Consider the following 13030-nt stretch of genomic DNA (forward strand, 5'->3'; position numbering starts at 1 on the left):
GAAAAACAGAGAAAGTAAGAACAAGGAATGAGTCCACCTTAGTGATGGTGGCGTTTCCTTCTTGAGGAACCAATGATGTCCTTGAGCTCTTCTATGTCTCTTCCTTGTCTTTGTTGCTCCTCCCTCATTGCTTTTTGATCTTCTCTTATTTCATGAAGGATGATGGAGTGCTCTTGATGTTCCACCCTTAGTTGTCCCATGTTGGAACTTAATTCTCCTAGGGAGGTGTTGATTTGCTCCCAATAGTTTTGTGGAGGAAAATGCATATGAGGCATCTCCGGGATCTCATGGTGATGAGCTTCCTGCGCCTCTTGAGCTCCATGAATGGGCTCTCTTGCTTGCTCCATCTTTTTCTTAGTGATGGGCTTCTCTTCCTCAATGTGAATGTCTCCTTCTATGGAAACTCCAGCTGAGTAACATAGATGGCAGAAAAGATGAGGAAAAGCTAGCCTTGCCCTAGGAGAGGGCTTTTCGGCTATTTTGTAGAGTTCAAGGGAGATGACTTCATGAACCTCTACTTCTTCTCCAATCATGATGCTATGGATCATGATGGCCCGATCCACAGTAACTTCAGATCGGTTGCTAGTGGGAATGATGGAGCGTTGGATGAACTCCAACCATCCTCTAGCCACAGGCTTGAGGTCCAATCTTCTTAGTTGAACCGGCTTGCCTTTGGAGTCAATCTTCCATTGAGCTTCTTCCACACATATGTCCATGAGGACTTGGTCCAACCTTTGATTAAAGTTGACCCTTCTAGTGTAGAGGCGTTCATCTCCTTGCATCATAGGCAAGTTAAACGCCAACCTCACATTTTCCGGACTAAAATCCAAGTATTTCCCCCGAACCATTGTAACATAGTTCTTTGGATCCGGGTTCTTACTTTGATCATGGTTCTTGGTGATCCATGCATTGGCATAGAACTCTTGAACCATTAGGATGCCGACTTGTTGGATGGGATTTGTTAGAACTTCCCAACCTCTTCTTTGAATTTCATGTCGGATCTCCGGATACTCATTTCTTTTGAGTTTGAAAGGGACCTCGGGGATCACCTTCTTCTTGGCCACAACATCATAGAAGTGGTCTTGATGAGCTTTGGAGATGAATCTTTCCATCTTTCATGACTCGGAGGTGGAAGTTTTTGTCTTTCCTTTCCCTTTTCTAGAGGATTCTTCGATCTTAGGTGCCATCAATGGTAATGGAAAAACAAAAAGCTTATGCTTTTACCACACCAAACTTAGAATATTGCTCGCCCTCGAGCAAGAAAATAAAGAATTAGATGAAGAAGAAGAAGAAAAAATGGAGAAGAGGGGGGAGGTGTGTTTCGGCCAAGAAGAGAATAGAGGGTTGTGTTGTGTGAAAATGAGGAAGAATGGAAGGCTTTATATAGGGAAGGGAGGGGGGTTAAGGTTCGGCCATATGGGTGGGTTTGGGTGGGTTTGGGTGGGAAATTGATTTGAATTTTGAAGGTAGGTGGAGTTTATTGGGTAGGTTTATGGGGAAGAGTGGGTGGATGTGAGTGGTGAAGGGTTTTGGGGAAGAGTGTTTATTGGGAATAGAGGATGATTGAGAAGAGAGAAGAGAGTGAGTGGAGGTAGGTGGGGATCCTGTGGGGTCCACAGATCCTGAGATGATCCTGTGGGGTCCACAGATCCTGAGGTGTTCAAGGATTTACAACCTTGCACCAAATTAGGCATGTAAAATGCCCTTGCACACAACTCTGGGCGTTTAGCGCAAGGTTGGTGCCCATTTTTGGCGTTCAACGCCCATTTGTTACCCATTTCTGGCGTTGAACGCCAGAACCATGCTTGTTCTGGGTGTTCAGCGCCAGCTCTTCTCCAGGGTGCAATTCTGGCGTTCAGCGCCCAGATGCTGCCCATTTTGGGCGTTCAGCGCCCAGATACTGCCTATTTTGGGCGTTCAGCGCCAGAACCATGCTCTGTTCTGGCGTTGAACACCAGACAGGTGCTTCCTCCAGGGTGTGATTTTTCTTCTGCTGTTTTTGATTCCATTTTCAATTTTTTTATTTATTTTGTGACTCCACATGATCATGAACCTAATAAAACATGAAAAACAAAAATAAAATTAGATAAATAAACATTGGGTTGCCTCCCAACAAGCGCTTCTTTAATGTCAATAGCTTGACAGTGGGCTCTCATGGAGCCTCACATATGTGCAGAGCTTTATTGAGACCTCCCAACACCAAACTTAGAGTTTGGATATGGGGGTTTGACACCAAACTTAGAGTTTGGTTGTGGCCTTCCAACACCAAACTTAGAGTTTGACTGTGGGGGCTTTGGTTGACTCTGCTTTGAGAGAAGCTTTTTCTGCTTCCTCTCCATGGATGCAGAGAGAGATCCTTGAGTTGTAAACACAAGGTTGTCCTTATTTAATTGAAGGATCAATTCTCCTCTGTCCACATCTATCACAGCTCATGCTGTGGCTAGGAAAGGTCTTCCTAGGATGATGGATTCATCCTCTTCCTTTCCAGTATCCAGGACTATGAAATCAGCAGGGATGTAAAGGCCTTCAACCTTTACTAACACGTCCTCTACTTGTCCATAAGCCTGTTTTCTTGAATTGTCTGCCATCTCTAATGAGGTTTTAGCAGCTTGCACCCCGTAGATTCCCAGTTTCTCTATTACAGAGAGGGGCATGAGCTTTATTCCTGAACCAAGGTCACACAGAGCCTTAAAGATCATGGTGCCTATGGTACAAGGTATTATGAACTTTCCAGGATCCTGTCTCTTCTGAGGCAATGTCAGTTGATCCAGATCACTTAGTTCATTGGTGAACAAGGGAGGTTCATCTTCCCAAGTTACAATACCAAATAATTTGGCATTTAGCTTCATGATTGCACCAAGGAACTTGGCAGCTTGCTCTTCAGTAACATCCTCATTCTCTTCAGAAGAGGAATACTCATCAGAGCTCATGAATGGCATAAGGAGGTTCAATGGAATCTCTATGGTCTCTAGATGAGTCTCATATTCCTTAGGTTCCTCAGAGGGAAGCTCCTTATTGATCTCTGGACGTCCCAGGAGGTCTTCCTCCTTGGGATTCACGTCCTTCTCCTCTCTTGTGGGTTCGGCCATGGTAATTAATTCAATGGCCTTGCACTCTCCTTTTGGATTCTCTTCTGTATTGCTTGGGAGAGTACTAGGAGGGATTTCAGTGATCCTTTTACTCAGCTGGCCCACTTGTGCTTCCAAATTTCTAATGGAAGACCTTGTTTCATTCATGAAACTCACAGTGGCCTTAGATAGATCAGAGACTAAATTTGCTAAGCTAGATGGATTCTGCTTAGAATTCTCTGTCTGTTGCTGAGTGGATAATGGAAAAGGCTTGCTATTGCTAAACCTGTTTCTTCCACCATTATTAAAGCCTTGTTGAGGCTTTTGATCCTTCCATGAGAGATTTGGGTGATTTCTCCATGATGGATTGTAGGTGTTTCCATATGGTTCACCCATGTATTTTAACTCTGCTATTGCAGGGTTCTCAGGATCATAAGCTTCTTCCTCAGAAGATGCATCTTGAGTACTGTTGGATGCAGCTTGCATTCCATTCAGACTCTGAGAAATCATATTGACTTGCTGAGTCAATATTTTATTCTGAGCAAATATGGCATTCAAAGTATCAATTTCAAGAACTTCCTTCTTCATAGGCGTCCCATTACTCACAGGATTCCTCTCAGAAGTGTACATAAACTGGTTATTAGCAACCATGTCAATGAGTTCTTGAGCTTCTGCAGGCATTTTCTTTAGGTGAATGGATCCACCTGCAGAAGTATCCAATGACATCTTTGATAGCTCAGATAAACCATCATAGAATATATCCAGGATGGTCCATTCTGAAAGCATGTCAGAAGGACACTTTTTGGTCAGCTGCTTGTATCTTTCCCAAGCTTCATAGAGGGATTCACCTTCTTTCTGTCTGAAGGTTTGAACATCAGCTCTAAGCTTGCTCAGCTTTTGAGGAGGAAAGTAATTGGCTAAGAAAGCCGTGACCAGCTTATCCCAAGAGTTCAGGCTGTCTTTGGGTTGAGAGTCCAACCATATTCTAGCTCTGTCTCTTACAGCAAAAGGGAAAAGCATGAGCCTGTAGACTTCAGGATCTACTCCATTAGTCTTAACAGTATCACAGATCTGCAAGAATTCAGTTAAGAACTGAAAAGGATCTTCAGATGGAAGTCCATGAAACTTGCAGTTCTGCTGCATCAGAGAAACTAGCTGAGGTTTCAGCTCAAAATTGTTTGCTCCAATGGTAGGAATGGAGATGCTTCTTCCATGTAAATTGGAATTAGGTGCAGTAAAGTCACCAAGCATTCTCCTTGCATTGTTGTTGTTGGGTTTGCCTGCCATCTCCTTTACTTGTTCGAAATTTTCAATAAGGTTGTCTCTGGATTGTTGTAATTTAGCTTCTCTTAGTTTTCTCTTCAGAGTCCTTTCAGGTTCTGGATCAGCTTCAACAAGAATGCCTTTTTCTTTGTCCCTGCTCATAAGAAAGAGAAGAGAAAAAGAAAAGAAGAGGAATCCTCTATGTCACAGTAAAGAGGTTTCTTATTGTTAGTAGATGAATAAATAAATAGAAGGGGATGAGAGGAGGAGAGAATTTTTGAAAATAATTTTTGAAAAAGAGTTAGTGATTTTCGAAAATAGTTTTTGAAAAAGGTTAGTAGTTTTTTGAAAATTCAAATAAAAAATAAAATAATTAGTCTAATTAAAAAGAAATTTTGAAAAAGAGGGAAGATTTTTTTCGAAAATTAGAGAGAGAGAGTTAGTTAGGTGGTTTTGAAAAAGGTAAGAAACAAACAAAAAGTTAGTTCGTTAGTTGAAACAAATTTTGAAAAGATAAGAAGTTAGGAAGTTAGAAAAGATATTTTGCAATCACTTTTTTGAAAAAGGTAACATAAGAAGATATTTTTGAAAAGATATGATAGAAATTAGTTTTTGAAAAAGATTTGATTTTTAAAATCTCAATTAATGACTTGATTCACAAGAAATCACAAGATATGATTCTAGAACTTAAAGTTTGAATCTTTCTTAACAAGTAAGTAACAAACTTGAAATTTTTGAATCAAAACATTAATTGATGATGTTATTTTCGAAAATATGATGTAAAATTAAGAAAAAGATTTTTGAAAAATATTTTTGAAATTTTCGAAAATAACTAAAAAAATTGAAAAAAGATTTGATTTTTGAAAAAGATTTTGAAAAAGATAAGATTTTTTTTTAAATTGAAAATTTGATTTGACTCATAAAAACAACTAGATTTTAAAAATTTTTGAAAAAGTCAAATCTAATTTTCGAAATTTTAAGAGAGAAAAAGGGAAAGATATTTTTTTATTTTTGAATTTTTATGATTAGAGAGAAAAACAAGAAAAATGATGCAATGCATGAAAGTTATGGATCAAAACAATGAATGCATGCAAGAATGCTATGAATGTCAAGATGAACACCAAGAACACTATGAAGATCATGATGAACATCAAGAACACATTTTTGAAAAATTTTTAATGCAAAGAAAACATACAAGACTCCAAACTTAGAATTCTTTAATGCTTAGACATAAAGAATTCAGGAATGCATATGAAAAACAAGAAAAGACACAAAACATGCAAATGCAAAGATCAAACAAGAAGACTTACCAAGAACAACTTGAAGATCATGAAGAACACTATGAATGCATGAATTTTTTCGAAAAATGCAAGATGAACAGGCAATTGACACCAAACTTATAACATGACTCAAGACTCAAACAAGAAACACAAAAAATATTTTTGATTTTTATGATTTTCTAATTTTTTTGTATTTTTTTCGAAAATTATTTGAAAAACAAAAATAAGGATTCCAAAATTTTTAATATGAATTCCAGGAATCTAGCATTCTTAGTCTAAAGCTCCAATCTGAAGGTTAGGCATGGCTTAATAGCCAGCCAAGCTTTAGCATATAACATCAGAGAATATACTGCTCATTACTTATCAAAGTAACTTGCCTCTATGCTGATGGTTTGGAAGCCTCAGTCCAAAAGAATTTAGACATGGCTTTATAGCTAGTCAGGCTTCAACATGCTTCATGAAACACTAGAATTCATTCTAAAAAATTTTGAAGAAAAAAATATTTTTGAAAACATTTTTTTTTCAAAAAAAGGTGAGAAATTTTTGAATGGTTTTTGAAAAATTTTTGAAACTAAAACAAAAAGAAAATTACCTAATCTGAGCAACAAGATGAACCGTCAGTTATCCAAACTCGAACAATCCCCGGCAAAGGCACCAAAAACTTGGTATGCGAAATTGTTACTCAGGTTGTGAATTATTGTTCGAAATTGATTCCCTGGCGATGGCACCAAAAACGGATGCACAAAACCATGGTCTAAACATATCTTCACAACTTCGCATAACTAACCAGCAAGTGCACTGGGTCGTCCAAGTAATACCTTACATGAGTAAGGGTCGAATCCCACGGAGATTGTTGGTATGAAGCAAGCTATGGTCACCTTGTAAATCTCAGTCAGGCGGATATAAAATAGTTATGTAGTTTTCGAAATTTAGTAATAAAAGAAGGATAGAAATACTTATGTAAATCATTGGTGAGAATTTCAGATAAGCGTATGGAGATGCATTCGTTCCTCTGAACCTCCGCTTTTCTTCTGTCTTCATCCAATCAATCTTACTCCTTTCTATGGCTGGCTTTATGTAAGGATGTCACCAGTGCCAATGGCTACTTTCAATCCTCTCGGGAAAATGGTCCAAATGCTCTGTCACAGCACGGCTAATCGTCTGGAGGCATCACCCTTGTCGATGGTTGCATCCTATTCCTCTCTGTGAAAATGGTCCGATGCGCTGTCACTGCATGGCTAATCATCTTGGAGGTTCTCGATCATACTGGAATAGAATTTACTATCCTTTTGTGTCTGTCACTACGCCCAGCACTCGCGAATTTGGAGTTCGTCACAGTCATTCAATCCCAGAGTCCTACTCGGAATACCACAGACAAGGTTTAGACTTTCCGGACTCTCATGAATGCCGCCATCAATCTAGCTTATACCACGAAGATTCTGATTAAGAGATCCAAGAGATAATCATTCAATCTAAGGTAGAACGGGAGTGGTTGTCAGGCACGCGTTCATAGGGAATGATGATGATGGTCACGTTTATCACATTCAAGTTGAAGTGCGAATGAATATCTTTAGAAGCGGAATAAGTTGAATTGAATAGAAAACAGTAGTACTTTGCATTAATCTTTGAGGAACAGCAGAGCTCCACACCTTAATCTATGGAGTGTAGAAACTCTACCGTTGAAGAATACATAAGTGAATAGAGGGTAAGCATGGCCGAATGGCCAGCCTCCCATGGAGGTCTAGAGATCTAAAAATGATCAAAAGATGTCTAATACAATAGTAAAAAGTCCTATTTATAATAAATTAGTTACTAGGGTTTACAGAAGTAAGTAATTGATGCATAAATCCACTTCCGGGGCCCACTTGGTGTGTGCTTGGGCTGAGCTTGAATGTTACACGTGCAGAGGTCATTCTTGGAGTTGAACGCCAACTTTTGTGCCATTTTGGGCGTTGAACTCCACTTTGCAACTTGTTTCTGGCGCTGGACGCCAGAATTGGGCAGAGAGCTGGCGTTGAACGCCAATTTGCGTCGTCTAAACTCGGGAAAAGTATGGACTATTATATATTGCTGGAAAGCCCTGGATGTCTACTTTCCAACGCAATTGGAAGCGCGCCATTTTTGAGTTCTATAGCTCCAGAAAATCCATTTTGAGTGTAGAGAGGTCAGAATCCAACAGCATCAGCAGTCCTTCTTCAACCTCTGAATCTGATTTTTGCTCAAGTCCCTCAATTTTAGCCAGAAAATACCTGAAATCATAGAAAAACACACAAACTCATAGTAAAGTCCAGTAATGTGAATTTAACATGAAAACTAATGAAAACATCCCTAAAAGTAACTAGATTCTACTAAAAATATACTAAAAACAATGCCAAAAAGTGTATAAATTATCCGCTCATCACTACCATAGATCATTCATCAAAGGTAACATCCCTGCTAATTACAAACTTAGAATCATTTACACTCCAAAGGCGATAGCCTTAAACCCCTCTTGGATACCCCAAAAAGATTGCCTTCTTGGCTCTATCATCAAGCTTATTATCTTTGACATGATAATAGGCTGTGCATCCAAAGACTCTGAGTTTCTCGTAATCTGCATGTTCCCCTGACCATACCTTATAAGGTGTGTTTCCATCTAGAGAAGAATGTGGGGATCGATTCACTATGTAGCAAGCTGTAGCAACCGATTCTGCCTACCATTCTCTACCTAACCCGGAATTAGAGCGCATACACCTTGCCTTCTCAAGTAGTGTACAATTCATTCGTTCGGCGACTCCATTCTGTTGTGGTGTTTCTCTAACTGTCCAGTGTCTTGCAATGCCTTCTCGATCACAGAACTCCTGGAAAGCTCCATCCGTGTACTCTGTGCCATTATCTGGTCGTAGAGTTTTCAACTTCCTACCCGTTCGATTTTCAACCATTGCTCTCCACCGCTTAAAAGTGTCGAATACCTCATTCTTATGTTTGAGGAAGTAAATCCAAACATACCTGGAATAATCATCAACAAAAGTAACAAAATACCTGGAACCACCCTTGGAAGTAACTTTAGCTGGGCCCCAAACATCAGTATGCACGTAGTCTAACAACCCTCTGCTTTTGTGCTTGCTTGTAGAAAACTTCACCCTATGTGCCTTTCCATACACGCAATGCTCATAAAATTCCATTTGTGGTTTCTTCATATTCTTCAGCAAACCTTGTCCACAAAGCAATGATAGACCTTTCTCTGACATATGTCCAAGCCGCATGTGCCATATTCTCGTGCAATCTGTTTGATCTCTACTTCCACTGATTCCAACTGCTAACTCACCTATAACCGTTGTCCCCAAAAGAGAATAAAGATTACCGTGACGAACTCCTTTCATCACTACCAAACAACCACGAACAACTTTTAGTACCCCATTTTCCGCAACTATTTTGCAACCATTTTTCTCCAACAAACCTATGGAGATCAGATTTTTCCGCAAGTCTGGAATATGTCTCACATCCTTTAAGGTTCTTACGACACCATCATGCATCTTGATTCTTACAGTACCCAACCCCACAGTTTTACAAGCATGATCATTGCCCATTAAAACTGTGCCACCATTTATGCTTTCATAGGTAGTAAACCACTTCCTATTTGGACACATATGGTGAGAGGCTCCTGAATCAAGAATCCACTTACCGGAGATTTCATAAGATTGTTCTGTTACAGAGTAACAATCCTCCTCATCATTTGAGACGTAGCTTGTTTCTTGCTTTTCTTTCGGGTTGTCATTGTCGTTGTCGTTGTTCTGTTTCTTGAAAGTTATCTTCTTATTTGGACAATTTGCTTTGAAATGTCCAGCCTCACCACATTTAAAGCATGTTCTCTCCGTGTGAGGTCTAGATTTTGGCCTAGACTTTTCACGCTTATTACCTTTTCCTCTTTCATTAGTCCTTCCTCTAGCCGCGAACAATCCTTGTGCTTGATCATTATACTCTCTTCCATTTGAAGATGACATTACACTTGTAACAACCTTACGTAGATCATCTGCTAAAAGTGATGCCCTCGTCTCATCCATGGTCAGAGTGTCACCCACCAGCATCAATGTCTGCACCAGATTTTCATAGGATTTCGGTAATGAAAGTAACAATACGAGTGCCTGGTCTTCATCATCAACCTTCACATCTATATCCTTTAAGTTTGATATGATCCTATCAAACTTATTGATATATTCTCGGATTGAGGTGCCTTCCTCCATCTTGCATGTATACAATTTGGATTTTAAGTAGATCCTGTTAGTTAGAGTCTTTGTCATGAAGTTACTCTCTAACTTTAACCAGACGCCTGCTGCAGTTGCTTCTTCGTTCACCAAAAAAGCAACATCCCTCTCAAGGCATAAGATTATTGCAGCCTGTGCCTCAAGATCTAATTCTTCCCAATCCTCATCTTTCATTCCTTCCGGCTTTTTTCTCTTTTCCCGCTAGTGCCTTGTGTAACTTCTGTGATATAAACAGATTTTTCATCTGCATCCTCCAATAGGAAAAATCATTTTTCCCATTAAACTTCTCGATTTCATATTTTCCTACTTTGACATTACCACTAGTAGAAGTCATTATATTCAAAATTGAATTTTACCACTCAAATAATGAATAATATAATGTTGGCTCTTGATACCAATTGTTGAGTCTGCAGTGGAATTTTGACTTCTAATAGCTACAAAGTAATATGAAATTGAACACTACTCACAATAATGCACTCGCTATATAATTACTAAAGAGAAAAGGAAATAAAATAAAATAATAATAATATGAAAAGAAGATGTGAATGTAGTTGTTATTGTTGATGATGATTGAATTGAAATTCTACAAACGTTTATATAGTGGTTATATGCTATAATTTCAACGGATATAAATAAAACTTTCCTATAATAACTCTTAGCCTTCCTTTTCTTAGCCTTCATTTTCTATAATAACTCTTAGCCTTCCTTTTCTTAACCTTCCTTTTCTTTCTCTCTCCCTCACAATATGAAATTAGTTTTGTTCATTGTTATTCAATTCCAGAAGTGTTATAATAAATTATTTATACTATACTACATTAGCACCAAGCACAAATTAATTTGATATCACTGCACACTTGGTGAAATGTAACCATGTGATGGTAGGGTGGGACTTTCCCATGCATGAAAGAAACAAGAATTTGAATCCTCTAATTTATTTTAATAACACTTAAAAGAAATAAAAAAATAGATCATATGAATTCTTTTATAAAAATTAAAAAAAAAAACTAAAATTGTACTCTCCAATTTTTTTCTCAACAATTAAAAAATAAAGTAAAATCAAACTTTCTGATTTTTTTATTTAAAAAAATTAAAAAGATTTAATCACACCTTTTGATTTCTCTTTTTAAAAATAGTTTTTATATTTTTAAAAAATTACAAAAACTGATAGTATTTTTTAATTTTACATATGTTAAATCCATATTAAATTTTTTTTAATGTCAAAATCAGTTATTAGTATAAAATATATATTAAAAATAAGTTAAACAATAAATGAGATAATGGTGTGATTAAATCTAATAATAAGCTCAAGATAATATGGTGGAATGACATATATATGAAACAACTTTTGAGAACTAGCAAAGGACTTGAAGTGGTCTTGATTTTGATGAGCTTTCAAATAATTGTGTATAGTGCTTTTTTTATGAGCTTATTGATGTGTTGCATGTTTGGTGTGAGTTGTTTTAGTGTGTTATGTTTGGTGTATTTTGATGAGTTGTATTTGTTGTGACTAAAAACTCATGTGAATTTTGGTTCGCCATTTGTTTTTCTATCCGTTTAGGGTTGAGTTTGTAAACAACAATCTAAAAAAATTATTTTTTTTTTTGAAATAAAGGAAGCTCAACACATTAAAGTGGAGCAAACAAAATAAAGAAGACACATAACGAACTACCAAAAAATAAACCAACCCCTAGCATCCCCAGTGCTATCATCAGCCTCCCCCAGGATCACCACCACGCCATTCTGTGTAACTCATCACCGTCCTTGTGTGAATGAACTCCAGACTTGCTCTTGTATTCTTGAATATTCGTGCATTCTGTTCCAACCAGATGTTCCAAATCACTGCAAAGAACACTGACATCCACATTTTCTGCCATTGTCGTCTATTATGCATGCCATGCCAACTCTCAAACATATCTCTAAAAAAATTATTTACTCATACTTTTCGTTTAATTTATATGATTAATAGATAATCTTGTTAACTAAGATAATGACGTATAGTCATTTATATGAATTGGATAATTAATGCCACTCAATGATATTTGTTTTGAATCATATATGTTTATAATTAATTTTAATGCAGTTTTAGATGCTTAATTGTCGTTTAAATGATATGTCACTGATTTACAATATACTTAAAAAAGAAATTATAAATGAAGTTACAGTTATAAATACTATAAAACCAACTTGAGTTGGTCGAGTGACCAGCTCACTCGGAGGTTCGAATCCCGCCTTATACATGCAGCAACTCATTGGTCAGCGGCAGACCCTTAAATGGAGCTCAGATTCACGACAAATTAATTTTTGACCTGTCGAGTTGGAGAATATCGTTGACAACAAAACAAAGTTATAAATACCATAAATTGCATGAAAATTACATATAGACAAACACAATTTGTATATGCATTGAGTTTGGAAAACAATTATTTTGATTCTATGATTACAAACAAATTCAGTTAAGTTAAAAGCTCAAGTTTTGTTTAACGGTGGATACTCAGGCAAGGTTTAAAACATCTTTATTAACAAACACGTTTAATCTCATCTATTAAATAAATTATCATGTATCAAATTTTTGACATATAACATAGATTAAAAGTATTATTTTTATTAAAAAGTATTGCTATATTATTAAAATCGTTACTTTGACTCTAATACCAATTTTTTTAATTTATCTAAAATTTAAATTTTTAACAAAAAATTTATTAGAAGATTGTTTTATTTTTTTTATTATTTTTGATCAATTTTATAAAATTATTTTTTGTTTTCATTTTATTATATATCATTTTGATACTTTTTCTTATTTTACGAATTTAATAATTTTTTATGAGTTCAGTTTTTATTTATAATTTTAATATACTTTTAATATTTTTTTATTTTTAAAGATCTATATTTTAATCTACTATGTATTGTTAATTGTTGTATTTTTAGTCTAGTAACTTTTATTTATTTTGAATTCTTTGAATACAACTAATTGTAAAATTGAGATTTAAAAAAAATTATTTTATGTAAATTTAAAAAATTTAGTGTCATTTGAATTAATATTAGTTATAATCATTAATATAATTATTTCTTCTTTTAGATATTTAATTTTATTCATAATTTATATTTTATTATTAATCTACGTTTTTTAGAGTACGGTCTTTTACTATGGCCAAATAAACAACAACAAGTCTTGTCC

General features: G+C 36.3%; 1 non-coding gene across 1 annotated transcript; it reads left to right on the plus strand.

The window, feature by feature from the left end:
- The first annotated feature begins 3848 nt into the window (after positions 1-3848).
- LOC148566800 (small nucleolar RNA R71) lies at positions 3849-3956 on the plus strand. The gene has a single exon (XR_015882065.1). It is a non-coding gene; the product is annotated as a small nucleolar RNA R71 (small nucleolar RNA).
- Positions 3957-13030: the final 9074 nt, after the last annotated feature.

This window comes from Arachis ipaensis, chromosome B4 (genome assembly GCF_059453495.1).
Source record: "Arachis ipaensis isolate K30076 ecotype BB chromosome B4, ASM5945349v1, whole genome shotgun sequence".
Classification (NCBI taxonomy): Eukaryota; Viridiplantae; Streptophyta; class Magnoliopsida; order Fabales; family Fabaceae; genus Arachis; species Arachis ipaensis.